Genomic DNA, 18,763 nt, shown 5'->3' on the forward strand with positions numbered 1-18,763 from the left:
GTCAGAATGAATGCTCAAGAAAGAACAGGCATAATAAGATTTGTGCAAGCAAAACAGGATGAACAGGTCATCTGGAGAAGCCTTTCAAAGCAAAAAGCAGAGAGCACATCATGATTTCTTAAAATGCTGCACACTTAGAAACGGAGAGATGCCTAGATTTTCCAAATTCCCACCATATTTGCTGGTGGATATAGATTTTAAGCGTCATATAGGGATATTGTTGAGAAACTCGGGAGTTAAGGTAATTAGCCAACGTTATGTACACACACTTTGCTCAGGAAGGAGACAATTTCTAGAACATGGCAACCGAAGCAGAGGTTTTGGGGGCAAAGAAAGATTCCTTGCCTCTCAGGCCTCAGGGATTGTCCTTTCCGAGATTTTACATTGCCTGGTGGAGTGGATTTAATTGTGTCCCCAGAGAGAGAAGAGCTAGCAATTACTGCAGCCTTTGCAGCTGGACAAATTCCAGGTAGCCCCAGGGTATGGGGAGCAAGTGCACCATGTGGTTGAGTGAGAGAGAATGTGCATGCATGCATGTGTGAGACATTTACAGGAATTATAATTGTGCTCACAAAAATGCTCAATGTTAAGTCTACTGGCTCCCTGGTTCTCCCCAATAACAGTTGCCTCTAGGTTTTTGACCAGTAGAGTTATATTCAAAGGAAGGCAGGGAAAGAGAGGAAGGTTATGGTCTGGCACAACATCACATGTAGTTGTGAGATGTATACGCAATATATTAATAGTGTGGCAGGGCCTGATATGTTTAACAAGTGTGTAGAGCAGGATGTGGCCCATAGTGTTCTGACAAGGCCCACTACTGGTACAAGTGCTTCCCCTATTTGCCTTGCACCTGCTAGTGGCAGGCAGCCATTTTATATTCTCAGAGCAATCTCAATGCAGTGTCGCTTTGGGGCACTCTGAGAAATTAAAATGACTGCCTGCCACTGTCACCACCAGCTAAGCACACCACTGGGGTCCTATCAATGTAGAAGGAGCCCTAAAAGAGGGCAATTTGCCAAGGGCTCCCTCAAATGTGGTGCTGGTCCTGAACAACATAGACTATGAAAAAATGAAAGAAAGGCATCTCTGAGCATATGCTTGGTCCAGGAAAATTTATTTGGAATGTACAAAAACAACGTTGAATTAGAGAATACAGTATACTTTCAGATCTCTCCTTAACTCCGCCCCCAGGCTAACTAGACTAAATTGAATTTGGTTCAGAATTGCACTCTGGCCCAAAATTCATTTTCCAATGTCAGTTCTAATTATTAAATGGTGAGTTATCTCACCCTGAAAAGCAGTGATGTCTTATCTAACTGTCCTCTAGAACTGGGGAGAGTTCAAGGCACACACCGTATTATATTAAAATTATATAAGGGCAAAGGAAGAATGGAGATTAGTGATGGCAATCAATCTGAATTGGTTGCTGAGTTTCAAGCACTACAGTTGTCCTTGGGAAAATAAATTTCCCAGCAGCTACTTGCATAGCAGAACACCAGGCAACAGAGGAAGAAGGGGAAACCCATCCTCCTTCGCTTGCTGCCTTCGCTGGAGCCACCATTACCACCAAATAAATAGATTGGAGAAAAGGGTACGTTTGTATACCACCCTCTGGAAATGACCATCAAAGTAGGATCGGACCCACTGCAAAGCAGTGCCACACACTCATAACTCAGACAGCTGCTCCAGAAGGATACCATGGTTGATGGTATCAAAAGCTGCTGAGAGGCAGAGGAGAATTAACAGGGACGCATTTCCCTGTCTCTCTTCCAATAGAAATTTGCACCCCGACAGCCGTGGAAAGACTTTACAATTTGATTTGTTGATTATGTTAAGTTGTGGGTGGACATATCAGACGACACAGCGATTCTTCAAACAGCTCTTGTTTATTCATAAGCCAGAACAGAACTGAACTGAAGGGTTCAGCCAGCCTGCTTATATAGAGCTCCACTACAACGCAACAGTAACCACTTTCTGTAACTATTCAATCACTGAACGTCACTCAATCCCTTATTTGCATATGCGGACCTGAGTGAAAACTATCTACAGTATCCCCCTGCTGGCCCAGGGTGAGAACTTCAGTACATAACAGATTATATGAACTGGCTCACACAGTTTGAGCATACGGATGGCGGCACGGGGGGTGGGATATTAGCCCCACTTCCTTTCCTCAGACACCAATTTTGTTTGTAAAGCTTTGTCAGTGAGTCGAGAGCAATGCTGAGGTAGACTGCTGAAATATAGTGCTTTGCCCAAGACAACTCCATCAATGATTTTAAAAAACAAAACGTATTACACGCCAGCAAACTTGCATATGAATGCCATGTGCACACTTTCCAGACATGTCTTCCAGTGGTTAGTTACTCAGAGTCAGGCCTAGCTCAGCAAAACGCAGGGATGGCTCTGGTTACAGGGAGATAAGCCAGGAGTATTAGCCAAGTAATTGGCTCCAATCCCTGTTTTCCGGGCTGTGCTCCAAGCTGTGGCCCACCAGCCCAAGCCGATGATTGAGTTACAGCACAGTCACTCAACCCTGTCAGGCTAAGAAAGAAACCAATCGCTCCTGGACCCAACCGTGGGAGACAGCTGAATATAGGGGCCCTGGCTCTCGGCCTTCCCATTATGTCACACCAAGCCCCAGTTACTTCCCAAAGCAACCACAAATGGTTGCTGCAACTCCCTTGATTTCACTTTCCTCTCCTTGACAATCCAGGAGTCCTGGCTTTCAGCCAGATGTAAGCCATCAAGCTACACCCTATTCCAGTGAGGCCTGGTTGTCCATTTCGCTAATCCATGATTGATTTGCTTGATGCATTTTTAATCCCATCCTTCCTTGAAAGAACTCAGGGCCAAGAGCCAGGTGTGCGAATGTGTCTGTGTGTCCCTTTCATTCTCACAACAGCCCTGGGAAGCAGGTTGGGGCTCAGGGTCCATCCGCACTTAAATTTCCTCCACATTTTTTTACACCATGGCCCACATTTTAAAGCTCCGTGTGCAACCACGCTTTCTTTCGCTCCAGAGTTTTCCCTGCGAAAACTTCCTCTTTACTGAAAAATGGCAATCCGCAGAAAACCCAAATTTGCTTTAAAGAGACTGTTTTCAGCGTCACCGAATAAGCTTTGTGGCTAAGGACTGGGCTTGAACCCAGATCCCTGTAGGTTGCCAAATTTAACCTCCTCCCATGAGCCACTTCAAAACTGCTGAGGGCCCGCGGGACACACACACCACTTAATGATTTTTTCCTGCCCATTGCAACAATTGCAGTTCCATATAATTCAAATTGTAATACAATACAGTGGTACCTCGGGTTAAGAACTTAATTCGTTCTGGAGGTCTGTTCTTAACCTAAAACTGTTCTTAACCTGAAGCACCACTTTAGCTAATGGGGCCTCCTGCTGCTGCTGCGCTGGAGCACGATTTCTGTTCTCATCCTGAAGCAAAGTTCTTAACCCAAGGTACTATTTCTGGGTTAGCGGAGTCTGTAACCTGAAGCATATGTAACCTGAAGCGTATGTAACCTGAAGGTATCACTGTATTAGAAATGAAAGAAGCAATAAATATACAACTGAAATCAAAATGGATATTTAATGTGATGGATGTGCCGTCTCCCATATCCAGCCACAAACCCACAGACACACCACAGACCACCTGAATGAGCCTCGTGGACCACTGGTGGTTCATGATACAGTTTGGGAACCACTGCTTTGAATGTAAATCTAACACTCAAAATCATTACACCTCACAGGTGTAGCAGTTGCGACACACAATGGTGCCTTCTTACTAGCTGACTCCTTGTTCATCTACTCCTTATGATCCTTTTTTAACCTTGTGACTCCTCCTGTTTGCTTTATGGGGATAGAGTTCTACTAATTTTGAAAATTAAAAAGGAAACAAGAAAGCAGCCTTAGTGCAGGGCATTTTTCTGAGGTCAGAATCAATTGTCTGGAGTTGCCACATGCTGATTTCTTACCCTCGGTCAGACATGCTCCAGGCACCCATCCCCATTATGGTAATAATTATAATTAATAACAAACACTCTCGTTAAAATATGTTGGACTTTAGTTTCATTAATAGCATGCATATACTACTGAACAGAAAAATATATATCTTTAATGATGCCCCAGATTCTTCCACCTGAGGCAGGTCGCGCACCACCTTGCCCAATCAATAGAACCCAAGGCAGCTTCCTGTGCCTATTCATGGTCTAAGGGGGACTGTGGAGTAAAACAGGCTTGGCAGGTGGCTAGGTCTGGGTACCCACCATTTAAATTTCCCACAATGCCCCAGAGTGGTGCTTGGTGGTGGTGGTGGGATTGTGAGGAATTAAAATGGCAGCTGCAAATCTGCAGACCCCCCCCCCAAGCTTCTCTGTCTGGCCCTTAGGAGGCTCCTCACACTCCACCACACCCCTAGGCATGGCTTTGCACCCTCGCTGAACGTTTTAGCCTATCTTATTCAGCCCTTTTCAGGCATTCATTTGTGTAGCATAAATGCCCATGGATAGCAGGCATGTGGCCACAGGCTCCCAACCTATGCATATTTGTAAGAATGTACAGATATTTTAATGATTGTGTTTTGGTCAGCATAAGAGCCTGCCACTCCCTCATGGGTATCTATTCTATGCAAATGAACAACTCTCTTTATTTGGAAGTCTTATTGACAGCCTGTCCTTAGGACTTTGAAGGTTTTTGTTTGTGCCCCGTATTATTTGTTCATGTGCTTTAGATGCTAAGTTCCAGTATTCAAAACATGTGAATAGTACCCTTTTGTCTGCAGCTGAAGAAGATATGAATGATCCTTCATGATTACATCTCAAACACAATGAAGTGAAATCTCCTACAGGTGATGGTGAAGGCCAGAGTCAAAATAATGTGGAGCAGTTTTTACTGGAGAGATTTGACTTCTAACTGGAATTTGAACCCGCTTCGCTTGGACATTATTGCTTTGAAGCCCGTTTATACTTCAGTTTTTCCACTGACTTGGTAAGTTTAATTTTGCTTCAAGTGCATGTTTTCTTATGGATCTTTAATAGCATATTAAATGTGTGTTTAATGACCCTACTTTGGGTACAATACTCAGGTTTGGGGTTGCATCGCCTATTCTTGTGGGGACTTTGTTGGGTCACATATAAATAGACGTTGCTGAATTTCTCAGCTCTCAGTTATTCTATGATCAATGTTTTTTTGTTACATTTATATTCCACATTCACCGAACACAACACAGTACAGCATACATGTGGTTCCCAGGCAGTCTCTCATCCAAGCACAAACTAGACCCAGACCTGCTTAGCTTCAGCAAGGTGACGGCATCATGTGCCTCCAGACCATACCATTCTGGAAAGACTTTTACACATTAACTGTGCAGCAAACAAGTGATAGTTATGCATGTGTGAATTGGTCCTGGAATGCAGTTTTGAATAGGCAGCAGTAAAAATAAGAGCTGGTGTCACCTCTCTCCGCTTGTCAGTAGATTAGGGTTGATTCAAAAATATGTGATATTATGTCTTTAAGATTAATCCTGCCCGTAGCTGTCAACTTTTCCCTTTTTTAAAGGGAAAGTCCCTTATTCCGAATAGGATTCCTCATGAGAAAAGGGAAAAGTTGACAGCTATGATCCTGCCTATGACAGTAATGGGTTTTATTTTATTCTACGTGTGCTCAGCCCTTTATTTTTCTTGTGCCAGCCTGATGTGTATTTTTGCTGCTGCTGATAGCCCAATTAAAAACAAAACAAAAAACAAAACAAAGATTCGTGATGTTGTAGTTAAGAGTGTCAGACTAGAATGGGGGAAACTTAGGTTCACCCCCCACCTCACCTGCCATAACCTCACTAGTGACCTTGGGCCAGTAGTTGTCTTAGCCTAACCTACCTAACAATATTGTGATGATAAAATTTATATGTGGAAGACAACTGTGTATGCTGCCTTGAGCTTATTGGAGGAAAGGCAGAGTATAAAAAGAATAAATAAATGAAGTTCTATTTCCCTGAGTTTTTAAAATAACCTTTTATGTTTGTATTGCTGCTTTTAATTGATGCCCTGCTGCTGCTATGTTTATTATATATCCGATTTTGGCCCTTGCCGCTAATTTACTCACCTTATGTTGATTAGCTTTGCCACCAGCTGCTTCCCAAATAAGTACTTGTTAGATAATTAATGCTGAAGCATGCTTTAAAAATCCTCAGACTTTTGAGAGGTTTTTGTTATTCTAAGCCTCATTCTTCTTCAGATATTGCTCAACTTGAAAAAGAGAATGGGAGGGTCACAGCTGTCAAAGGTCATTCATATAGCTGGATATCAGACAAATCTAATTCTTCAGAAATCCAGTAAAGTGTTGCAGCTCTAGGACTGGAGTTCACCAGACACCAAATGTGAATTTCATTTATGGAGTGACAGAACCTAGGTCATATCACCTTTGTTTAAATCATCTCTCAGAAACTTCTATCAATGACAAGGAGCCCCAGTGATTCTGCAATAAAGTCTTCTCTTTGGAAATAATAGCTCTCTGGCTCTTCTGCTCTGTCTCTCTGCTTCGACAATATGCTTTCTTACAGGTTTCCTATCTGAACTTTCTCCAGACTTCAAAAAAAATTTCAAATCTTGTAGAGTTTCTCCTCTTCCTATATCCTTTCAACTCTACCACCTCACCCTTCATCTTCAGCAAGCTCTGTTTTCAATGGCTGCTGTAGGCCATAACCCGGGTCTTCATTAGAACCTACACAATGGGGAAAGGAGTCGGTTCTTTAGCTCATTTTGTATTCTGCTGCTGGCATTACATCTTAGGATAAGAAAATACATAACATGAAAGCAGAGTATGAGGTGTGCGCTTCAATCGTATGTCTTCCTAACATGCTTCTGGTGTCTCATATGAGAAGTGACTATAGATCAGTGACAGAGCATCCCACGTTTTATCCCTGGCAGTGCTGGGTGAGAAAGGATACTGGGATGAGGAAAAATCTCTTGCTTCAGACCCTAGAGAGCTACTGCCAGTCAAACTAGATCCTAGTGCTGCTGCTCAGTTACATGGACCACTGGTTAATCTAGCAGCATTACTGGTTTATATGGGAGGATGTTCATACATTCCCTATGCTGAGAAGCATATTCTTGGGCTATAGGAACCTGTGGTCCTCCAGATGGTGTTGGACCCCCTCCCATCAGCCCCAGCCAGCATAGCCAATGGTCTGAGATGATGGGAGTTGTAGTGCAGCAACAGCTGGAAAAGTTACCCATCCCTGTACTACAGGAACAGCTTGTGAATCTTGTCTATGGGGATTTGGTCCAAGCTCCTCCTGGCATGAGACACTGGGGATACACATCACTCACACATTTTCCTTCGTGCTTCCACGCCGCGCATGAAGAAACTTGCCACTCGAAGGAAAGACGAAGTCACGGCACCAACAACAATCATCCTTATTGCCCTGTTCCATAGCAAAGAATTGCCTGTCTGCTGGTCCCCACAGATTAACCAATGCAGCCCTGGTGATTCCAGTGTGCCAAAGAGAGAAAGCTGATGTAGAAAGAGGCTGGCAAACCAAATGGTGTTAGATTACTCAAGCAACTGGGTCAAGTCACAGGAGGAGGCCAATAGCTAACTCATTCAGTCTGGAAGCAGTACTCATGTCTAGGGATGGTGGAGAAATTCATTTAGCTCACATTTTTCCTTTGAATCTGTCTAATTCACACTTTCTGCATTCATAGGAAAAGCGAGACACAGCTATCCTTTGAAATTTGCAAAATGCAAAAAAAAGTGTAAAGGAAAGTGTACACAAAAATTAATTGTATTAGGAAAGGTTTCTTTAAAATGTGTATATTAGGCAAAATACATAGAAGAATGCTAGCACAATAAATATACATGATACTGTGCACAAATTTCCATGCAGACTTAAAAAAAAAAAAAACCTGATGTGGAAATGGAGCTAACTAAACACAGGTTTGGAAAAGTTAGAGACTGAAATTGATTCCTATATAAATTTAATCTTGGGGTCACTACTTCCTACCAAACAATGACCAGGTTGCTTGCAATAAGTTAATAGCATAGGGTGCTTCCAGGTGGGTTGTAAAGCAGGTTGCTGAGGTATTACAGATGGGTAGTTGGTAAGCAGTGGGGTTTTTGTTTTGTTTTGTTTTTCTAATTTATCAGATTTTCCCCAGAAAGGGAAGATCCAGATTAAATTGAAGTTTGGTGGGGTGGGGAATATAGGCTGGCATTTTGGTGTATATGACATTGTGTGGATTCTGCAAAAATAATGATAATAAAATAAAATACATTCATGAGGAGCACTGATCCCACAGCAAACACCCATTTGGAAGTACCCATAAATATACTAACAGAAACAAAGAAAAGGTTAATGGAAAGAAAACAGCTGGCTTAAAAATCATTACAATATTATTAGAAAAAAATCAGAAAAATAAAAACAGAGCAGACAAAAATATAAATGTGCTATTCAGACAGCTATTCACTCGAGCTGCATTGGTTTTCAGTGACAGGACTGAGCTCCAGAACATTTGAAGTAAGAAATGGTTAAAGTTTCCCCTGAGGAGGCACAGTGTGCATTTCTCTCATCACGAATCTATATACAGTACAGTGGTACCTCAGGTTAAGTACTTAATTCGTTCCGGAGGTCCATACTTAACCTGAAACTGTTCTTAACCTGAAGCACCACTTTAGCTAATGGGGCCTCCCACTGCTGCTGCGCCGCCGGAGCACAATTTCTGTTCTCATCCTGAAGCAAAGTTCTTAACCTGAAGCACTATTTCTGGGTTAGCAGAGTCTGTAACCTGAAGCGTATGTAACCCGAGGTACCACTGTAATATGGTGTTTCTTTTTAGATTGTCTAGAGTCCCAGCATCTAGAAATGTATCTCTCCTTAATTTCTAGAAACAGATATCACAGCGTCCATGTCTATCTATCTGTCTAATTAACTATCTGTCCTTTCCCTCTCTCTCCTGGGCATAATAAGGGCTCAAGATTTTTTGTTTCCAGGGGTGGGGGGTGGGCAGGAGCTCTCTCCCACAAATTGGGAACGGACTACAGCCTGCACCAGGTGGTGCCTTTGATTTATGTCCTCCTAGGCAGTTGTCTAGCCTGTCTATATCATTGTGCTAAGCTTGTGCAGACAACTGGATGCAGAACCAAAGTGTATGAGAAAAGCTGTGATTAAAGCCAAGAGGGACATTCAAATCAAGCCCTTCCATCTTCTGTCTCTTTTAGACAGGCGTCTAGTTTCTGTTTGATGGAGAGAGTCTGTTTCCCTGCCATGGCCGCCTGGCTAAGTCATTACCCTCCTGCTGTGAAAAACTGGTGCCTCGTTTCTAAACTGGGAATGTGTCCAGATATAACTGGCACTCTTTCATTTCCATTTCTTTAAACCAGGGGTGCCCAAACTTTTTTCAAAGAGGGCCAGATTTGAAATCAACATGCGCAAGGGCTGACCAATGTTGCTGAGCTTTTTTCCCCCTTTACAATTTTAACCCAAGACATATACTGCCACAGGGACCGGATTAGATCAACTGGCGGGCCGGATTAGGCCTCTGAAACGGGTTTTGGACATGCCTGCTTTAAACCTTCCCCGGTCCCTCCCCCCCTTTTCAGCCTTGGTCTTCAGTCTCTGTATCACTGGACTATTTTTTGAGCTGCAGGGTGATGGCTCATTTTCATATCGGAAGGACAGGATTATAATCTGTGTGTCATTTTCAGGGAAAGCCCCAACATTGGGCATCTTTGCATTCATACACTGTAGTCGTCTTCAGGCATTTGCCTAAACAGGCAAGGGTCAAAACTGTGCCGAGGGGCATGCAAGCCTCACGCCCAATAACCCTGCGTGCATGCGCTCCTTTCAGCAGGTATCTATGTGTGTTCGGTTGAAAGAGTTTAGAAGTCTCTGCCAAATTAGGAAACTTGACTTATAAATAAATGGTTGGTGGTTGGATGTACAAGCCTCCCGCCCTTTGGTTTGGGGCCCAATTCAGTTCTGATCAATGCATATCTGACGTGATTCAAACCCCAAATCTGAATTCAGAAATATGAACCTTCAGATCTCCCATTAACTTGTATTGGGAAACAAACACAGCCATATTTTTTTGTTTGTTTGCATGAAAGTTGGTGACATGGTAGCCTAATAATAATAATAATAACAGGACAGGATGGGGTTGTGCAGGGTTGTTAAGGCAGCAGAGAGCATTGTTGGCTGCCCACTCTCCACCTTAGAGCAGATTTATGCCACAAGGTGCCATAGGAAGGCACTGGACATAGTAAAAGATCCATCGCATCCTGGTCACTGTCTCTTCGAGCTCTTGCCGTCGGGACGGAGATACAGGACGATGAAGACAAGAACAGCTTCTTCTCCAGAGCAATCTCGGCCCTGAATGGGAAGCCCGGACTTTGAAAGTCGTCTAATCTCCCTTGCTGTATTATACTGTATTGTTTAATTAGTGTTTTTATGGAGCAGTCAAGTAATTTCGTTGTCCCCGAAGGGGGCAATGACAATAAAGATATTATTATTATTATTTTATTAATAATAATAATAATAATAATTTATTACTTATACCCCACCCATCTGGCTGGGCCTCCCCAGCCACTCTAAGTGGCTTCCAACAGAATATTAAAAACACAATCAAACATTAAAAATTTCCCTAAACAGGGCTGCCTTCAGATGTCTTCTAAAAGTCAGATAGTTGTTTATTTCCTTGGCATCTGGTGGGAGGGCATTCCACAGAGGGGATTAACCATACCAAAGTTCAGACAGGTAAATCCAGGTTTTTTGTGCTAGCCATGTTAAAGATGATTCCCTCCCCCCCCCCCAAAAAAAAAATTAAAATACTGTAAGTACTTTAAAGGTAAAATGGCCAAAACCTTCTTGTTGTTTCACATAAGTGCATGCAACTTAGAGACATGGTAGGCCTTCCAGGGGTGATTATCTGTACCAAATTGCAGGCGCCTGGATCCAGAGCTTTTTCGGTGTGTGCTAGCCACCTTTAAATTATGTCTTTTTCAAAAAATAACATATACAGTATTTTTAAAGACTGTACAATCATCATAGTGCTCAGTCCTGCCACTTCTCAAGCTCCCATGTTCAGGCAGCTAAGGACAGCAGACACATCTCCTCAGAGATGTTGATGTCCAACAGTGGACTGGATTTCCTCTCCTTTCCAACCACAGTTGATGCCCCTACAATGCTGCTACTGCCAGCGCCTACTTCCTCCTCAAATAATCTCTTGGCTATTGGAGTAGGCTTGTTCCCACTACCAGCAGACTCAGGACAAGGAAGAATCTGCATGGGCTGCTGCTGCTGCCCACCACCACAGACTCCACTAGGATAGACTAGCTTAACTGGGAAAAGGACCAATTTGGCCAGTGCTGTTGCTGCTACTGCCAGCACTGCTTGTCATCTCTGCCTCTGGTACTGGCTGGCAGCTCTGCCATCTCTGCCTCTGGTGGTGGCACCATGGTTGCTTTGTAGATGTCTCATGCTAGTGCTAAAACTTCAATATTTACACACTCACTGTGTGCTTGTGCACTGACTGTGTACAATGTACTTATAAGACTTTCTGGCACACACGCTCAAGCCACAGTACTAACAAAGGCAGGCACAGAAGACAGAACATGGCTGCAAATAATGACCGCTCCCCGCTTAAAACGGGGGGCACCCTTTGCGTGGACGCGTGCAGCCCCTGGATCTGGAGCGGCTCCATCAGCATAGGCTTGGCTTTGCCTTCCCTCAGGTGGGATACCTAGAGGTCTCCGCCTACCTCAGTCAGTTGTCCTATCCCACCTGGGGGAAGCGTTGCCAAGGAGACCAGGCCAGGTAGGGGAGGGATTACCTGCCCACACAATAGAGGGAGGATCTTACCTGGGAATCCTCACTTGGCTCCAGAGCTTCTCCCACCCTACCCCCACCCTCAGTTAATGTCTTATTTTGCAGGTTAACTTTTCTTCACAGGTATGCGGGCGCTGCTACGTTAAGGTCGCTGTTAAAGGGCCGGGAAGGAATTTCCCTGCATTGGCAGGTTTCGCCTTTCCCATAGCAAAACGTCACAACTTTGGTGGTATCAGGCCTTGGGCAGAATCCTTTAGTCCATCTTCCTCTTTGCAGCGGCGATACCAGGGTTCCCCGTTAAAGGGGTTTCTGAAGGGAAGCTTTGACCGTACGCCGAAAGGTCGTCATTGCTCTCCCCTGTGGCGGCGGCGTAACGGGGGTGGCTATCTCTGCTTGAACATATGTTCTCCAGAGCCGGCCCATCCCCCCCCCCACTGGATAACCCTGATGCTCCCTAGGTCCCCGGCTGGGTCCTGGGGAGGGAGAACGCCCAATGCCTGAGCCAAGGTCTACCCACATTTGAAATTTAATAAAGTTGTGGCCAATTTAATCCCATAGCACGTTGTCTTGAGTCGTTATTCCACATGACGGGGGGAGGGGACCGCTCGGGATCTGGGGACTCTGCCTGTCCACGCAAAATGAATACCTAAGCTAAAAAAAAACTTGGACCAAAATTGTGGGCGATAGGGATAAGGGAACTGACACAACCTGAGTCAATAGTAAGACTAAGACAACAAACTGTTTTTATTTTTAAGATTAAGGATGGAACTGGGAATGATTGGGAAAGGACTTGTAACCAACAGTTAAATAAGAAAGGTTGGGTACTGGTATGAACTGAAGGATTAACATAATATAAACTGAACAAATGACTGAGGATGGGACAGGGATTGATTAGGAAAACAAACAGGTATATATACACACATGAAAGACTGAGTAGGAAACTGAAGAATAAGTAAAATACAAGTGCAGCAAAAGCTATCCAATACTTTCTAGTGTTCAGGGAGCTTCCCAATGAGTGAAAAGCAGTGAGAGCAGTTGTTAACACTTCTCTACCTCTCCCCATAAACACTGATGGGAAAAGTGTTGGCTCTCCTGCTTCCCCTTTCCCTGCCCTTACATTCTTCTTATTTGGTGTTGTTTTGAAACACTTTGGAGACAGGCCGTCTGGCTTTCTTAGAGAGTGTTTTGTGCTCTGGATTGGTCCAAAGCACTTTGTATCAATCAAACTCACTTCTGACCAATCTGGAGCTGTCTTGACTCACTTCAGACAAGGCTTGCTTTGGTTTGAGATTCATCTGAAGTGGTTGCACAGCTGTATTAGTTGCTTAATGTTGCTTATTGATTTGAACATTTTTTTGCTGCTTAGTATTTTGTCGTTTTCTGCTATTTTACTGTTTTTAATAACTGATCTGTCTTCTTTACTGTTCCGTAACACTGTTTTTAATGGAATGTGTAAGCATAAGGTGAGTAAATGTTATTTTAAATAAATAAATAGATAGATAGATAGATAGATAGATCCATGTGTTGCCATTGCCATGACCAAGAATCCTATCCCCTCTTCATCAAGTTGCCTTTTTATTAAACAACAGCCCAGTGTTTTAAACCCTTTCCCTCCAAATCATTACATATCATGAAATGAAGTGTGATAGATAGATTGTGAATTCCTTGGGGCAGAGACTTGATCTCTTACGCTTTGCAAAACATCATGAACAATGAGTGTGTTGATGATGATACTAATAACACCACCTTTTAAAATCTAATAAATGAAATAAATCAATGCCCTTTAATTATGTTCTGAACCTGTTTCTTGAAGTAGTTGCCACAACCTGGCTTGTTTTAGGCATTTTTCTTGTGATGTGTAAAGCCAAACTGACCCAGCCCACCTAATTCAAAAGCACAATACTTTTTTTCACAGTTCAGAGGTGAAGGGGTGTTCATTCCCTCTGTTTTCCTTCATGGGTTCCATCTGCCTCTTAAGCATCTGAAACCAGTTATCACGCCTTCGTTTAATCTTCTTTTCTCCAAGCTAACTACCCTGCTCCTTCCTTCCGTCTCTCTGCCTGCCTCCCATTTGTCTGGCATTCTAAGCTCTCCAATTTGTCTGCAAAATGATTGTGGATGGAGTAGTTGCTGTTTGGGGAAGAGGGCCATAATGATAAGGATTAATCCATCAAAGGATTCTTTTAGTCCATTTTTGCGATAGGTTTGCACCTGGAGCTCACAGTCATTTAGCCAGGAAGTGATTTAAGAGCAGCTCTGCTACGATGAAATGAAGCAGAAAGGTTTTTGGGTGTGAGTGAAAAGGGCAAGCCTTCAGAAAAATGTAGGCTGGCTAGGAAAACCCTGTCAAAGCAGCACACCAAGCAAGTATTTGGTCCTGGCAAATACATTGTTTCTAACTTTGGCCTTGGTAAGTTTGCTGACGTGAGTTTTGAGAGGACATAACTATTGATAGCAGGCAAACTTTAGCCCAGGGCAATGGGTCTTTTGCCAAGATTTCTTCTCTACTGAGCCATTGTCTGCCAGTTCACACATGCGTCTTAATTTTTCATCAGGTAATTACCGTATTTTTTGCTCTATAGGACGCACTTTTTCCCCTCCAAAAATGAAGGGGAAATGTGTGTGCGTCCTATGGAGTGAATGCAGGCTCCTTGGCTTCAGCGATAGCAACGTGAAGCCTCTGAAGCGCAGAGGGAGAGCTCCCCCCGCGCTCCGGAGGCTTCGTGTTGCTTTCGCTGAAGCCGCCTGAAGCCCCCGGAGTGCAGGGAACTCCCGCTGCCCTCTGGGGGCTTCAGGCAGCTATCCGCAAGCCTTCGGAGAGCAGCAGGAGTTCCCGCTGCGCTCTGAAGGCTTGCGGATAGCCGCCTGAAGCCCGGAGAGCGAGAGGGGTTGGTGCACACTGATCCCTCCTGCTCTCCAGGCTTCGCTTCGCTGGAGAGGCGCTGCACAGTTTTCCCTCTCTGTGCAGCGCCCCTTCAGCGAAGCGGGAGGAGAAATGGAAGGGGCTCCGTTTCTCCTGCCGCTTCGCTGAAGGGGCGCTGAGCAGAGAGGGGGAGAATCCCCCCCCCTGTTCTCCCCCTCCTATGGTCCGGTGCATCTAGAGCGAAAAATACGGCACTTAACACACTTCAGCAGCCAACCTGGTTGGCTCATGTGCCTCTAACAACAGTTCCATATACAAAAACCATCAGGTGAAACATTGCACAGCACAGGGATAAACGTGGTCACCTGCACAACAAATCCTGAACCATAAAGCTGCTGTAAAAAGTTGGCAACCTCAGAAGCATGAGGTGGTATGAAATTTCAGCCAGTGGTGTTGAAGGTTCATTCACACATGTACATTGTAAGACACACACAAGGCTTGAGGGGTTGACTTTGATTTGGAAAGTGGTGCGTGCAGCTGCTCCGATCAAGCTGACGAGCTCCCACAGCTGCATTTCATTCATAAAGAATCAGCAAAGGTGATGTGCAGTTTGGTTCTCAAACAATCTTAATTTTTGGCATGTGCTCAAGATTGGAGATGAATAGTTAAATATTGGCTTGCTCGGGGCTTGAGAGAGAGGAACTTTTCAGTGATCTTTTGCCTGCGGCGCCATGCAAGGAAGCTCATTCATCAACAGAATGCTTCTGATGGGTGATGAGAAAGTTGAAGTGATGCAGCGCTGGGCACCAGCTGTAGGAGGATTTAAAACTTATATAGGGCTTGGGTTTTTTTTGTCACGGTACACATCAGAAAGGAGTACCGTCATGTTTTTATGCCCATGGTAGCCATTTCAGCACTTCTATCAAGATGTGAGTTTCCCTACCTCCCCATTTGTTCATTTACTTCAAGGAGGACCAGTCCACCTCAGCTGTGAGAAATTGGAACTTTTAGCAGCAGCACTGTTAAATATCCACAAATGGTTTTATTTTCCTCTAGTATCAGTTCCCAGGAAATGGCCGGGTTAGGTGTAGAGCTGAGATGCTGCCCTGGACCTCAGAATGACTAGTTATTAAGTAGTTTTTGCTAACCCTGGATCCTGACACGGAACCAGGGTTTGGCAGTATTTAGGCTTGTGGGGGCGCTGGTGGGTTAGACCACAGAGCCTAGGACTTGCCGATCAGAAGGTCGGCGGTTTGAATCCCCGTGATGGGGTGAGCTCCCGTTGCTTGGTCCCTGCTCCTGCCAACCTAGCAGTTCGAAAGCACATCAAAGTGCAAGTAGATAAATAGGTACCACTCTGGCAGGAAGGTAAATGGCATTTCCGTGAGCTGCTCTGGTTCGCCAGAAGCGGCTTAGTCATGCTGGCTACATGACCCGGAAGCTGTACACCGTCTCCCTTGGCCAATAAAGTGAGATGAGCACTGCAACCCCAGAGTCGGTCACGACTGGACCTAATGGTCAGGGGTCCCTTTACCTTTAGGCTTCTGGGATCTACTTTGCTTTTTGCTAGAACCCCCATATCCACCAGCTGCACCCCAGTGCAAAAGACATACAATTAGAATTAAATTATTCTGAGCCCAATATTGTTTCTTGAGTACCAGAACTGAAAGGGGCTCAGATAACCCACTCCTGGTTACTCTACACCCCCACCCCCTCCCCTGCTTGCTTCATTTCTGCAATATAATCTAGAGGAGAGAGTAGAGATGGACCAAGGTGTCTATTTCAGTTCTCTGTTTCTCGTTTTCCTAATCTTAAATTCAGTTCTCCACATTTCTGCAATTTGCCATTTTATAAACAGAATCCTCATAAAAATTCATCAGCACTTTAGGGCAAATATCTCCCAGTGAATACATTTAGTATGCAGTTTTGACTAGTGTACATATTTTTTGCATCTCTGTAGCTTACTTTCACTAATATGCACATTTTTATCTACAAGTTGATCCAAACCTGCCCTTTGCCCACCTTTGGATGAAATCACAATTTGTCTGGCCTTTCTCTACTCCTACTTGGCTCCAGCCTGGTGCTTTCCGATTCCTTCCCCTCTTGACTCCATACAACAGGGCCTGCACTAACTTGGCTTTTGGCCTCACTATGCTTGGGTGCCTGTTGTTTCTGACGGTCTCACTTGCCAGTTGTTTTTATATCACACTCTGGCTTGTCCTGTGAAATATACTCAGAGTCAAGTGTGGATTTAATGCTCTTTATTCAGCTCATAGTAGTGAGGAATGGAAGTTCCCCCGAAATGTCTGCTTTATATATATTATTTACACAATGGGCCCCACATGATTGGCTAACTCTGGGATTCTCCTGTAGGCCAATCAGTTTGTGGATTCACTTCCACCTGGAGTTGGATTGGGTGGCTCCTGAGGACCAATCAGACTGCTGCATTCTGGAGCCTATTGTTCTAGGACCAATCAGACTGCTGCATTTTGGATCCTATTCAACTCAGTACATAACACCCTGCCTTCTGGAACGTCCCCTACCCACTTTCCTGAAACAACATGGCATGTTGCAAGTTGGATTGTTGCTATTCCAGCTTTGGGCCTCATCCCAACATACCCTACTGACAATAACAAAACAGGAGACATTCTTGAGCTGAATTACAGTCAAACCTTGGTTCCCAAGCGCTTCTGATTTGGAACATTTCGGCTCCCAAACGCCAAAATCCCAGAAGTAAGTGTTCCTGTTTTCGAACATTTTTTGGAAGCTGTACACAGATTCCACTTGAGTGCAAGAAGCTCCTGCAGCCAATTAGAAGCCGCGCCTCAGTTGTTGAACATTTCGGAAGCTGAATGGACTTCCAGAATGGATTGTGTTTGACAACCAAGGTTTGACTTGCTCAGTCAAAATGGCCCTTTGCTTCTAGGCAAAAGGTAGCCATGAATCACTCCACAATGTCTGCATTAGAAGCTGGCTGGAGGCCTGCCAGAGCGGTGTAGTGGTTAGAGTGCTGAACTTAGGACCTGGGAGAGGGTTCAAGCCCCCATGTGGCCAAAAAGCTCACTGGGTGGGTGACTTTGGGCCAGTCACTGTCTCTCAGCCTAACCTAACTTTCAGGGTTACTGTAAGAATAATATGGAAGAGGAAAAAAGCATGCATGCCACCTTGAGATCCTAGAAGGAAAAGGTGGGATATAAATATCTTCCTATATACATAAAAACGTGAGGCTGTCATCTTGCTGAGGATTCCATGGGTGCCAAGGTGAACATGCCAACCCCAGCATGACGACAGGGTGGTAAGTGACCTAGATGAGCAGTTTAATGCGCTTGCAAACTGCTCTGTGAAGTTCCTCCCTCCGTTCATTCAATGCCACTGCAGCCGTGCTTAACAACGGGAGTGGGGGATGCTTCACAAACGTTCTGTGGTGCTTCTTTCCCCCTCTTTTAAATGCAGCTGCAGTGGGGCTGTAACAGAGTGGGGAGAGGGACTTCAAGAAACTGCTCTGAAGTGCTTTCCCTTTCCTTTAAAAGGGGGGTAGGAGTAGTAGTGAGCTGTGAGGGGAAGGACTGGGGATGAGCTCTGAGGCTGAAGGGAGGGCTTGTGGCAAGCAGTAGGGGGTAGGGGGGGAGATAGGTGAGGGGGGAGGGTTAAAGGGAGGATGGATTGGCAGCTGTGAAGGAAGCAGGGTTGGCAAGTAGGGGTTGCGGAGTAGGAAGGGGTTGGCAAGTAGGTGGGGTTGGGGAGTAGAGTGAGCAGGGGTGGCTGTCCCAGTAATAGTATAAATAAACATTAGTTTGATCCATCATTTTAAGACACTAATAGGCAAACTTCAGCCTTCTTCACCTCTACCTCCTCACCATGACATACGCATTTCACTCCTCTGCCCATTCGCTTTCCAAGCTTTCTGTCTCCTTCTTCCTTCTGGACCCTACCCTCTGCCCCAGCTTCCCTAGGTTGCTGTATTGTCATTCTTCCCTAAGCCCTCTGCAACTTCCATCCTTTCTTCCTTACATACTGCTTCCTGCCGTTCCCCGCTCTAGGCCCAGACTGTGTTAGCCAATGACATTCAGAGACATGCTTTGTCCT

The 18,763-nt window shown here is 44.6% G+C and overlaps 1 protein-coding gene and 1 long non-coding RNA gene across 4 annotated transcripts in view; one reads left to right on the forward strand and one right to left on the reverse strand.

Moving 5' to 3' along the window:
- Positions 1-18,763, reverse strand: part of CACNG6 (calcium voltage-gated channel auxiliary subunit gamma 6) — a 38,024-nt gene that overhangs the window by 11,134 nt on the left and 8,127 nt on the right. The gene's annotated exons all lie outside the window — the stretch shown is intronic.
- LOC310691770 overlaps positions 1-18,763 on the forward strand; it is a 73,811-nt gene that overhangs the window by 2,768 nt on the left and 52,280 nt on the right. For both annotated transcript variants that reach the window (XR_014518559.1, XR_014518560.1), the window contains exon 2: positions 4,777-4,982. This is a non-coding gene — a long non-coding RNA (uncharacterized lncRNA). The remainder of the gene's footprint in view (positions 1-4,776; positions 4,983-18,763) is intronic.

This window comes from Podarcis liolepis (genome assembly GCF_965112155.1).
Source record: "Podarcis liolepis genome assembly, chromosome: 13".
In the NCBI taxonomy this organism is placed as follows: Eukaryota; Metazoa; Chordata; class Lepidosauria; order Squamata; family Lacertidae; genus Podarcis; species Podarcis liolepis.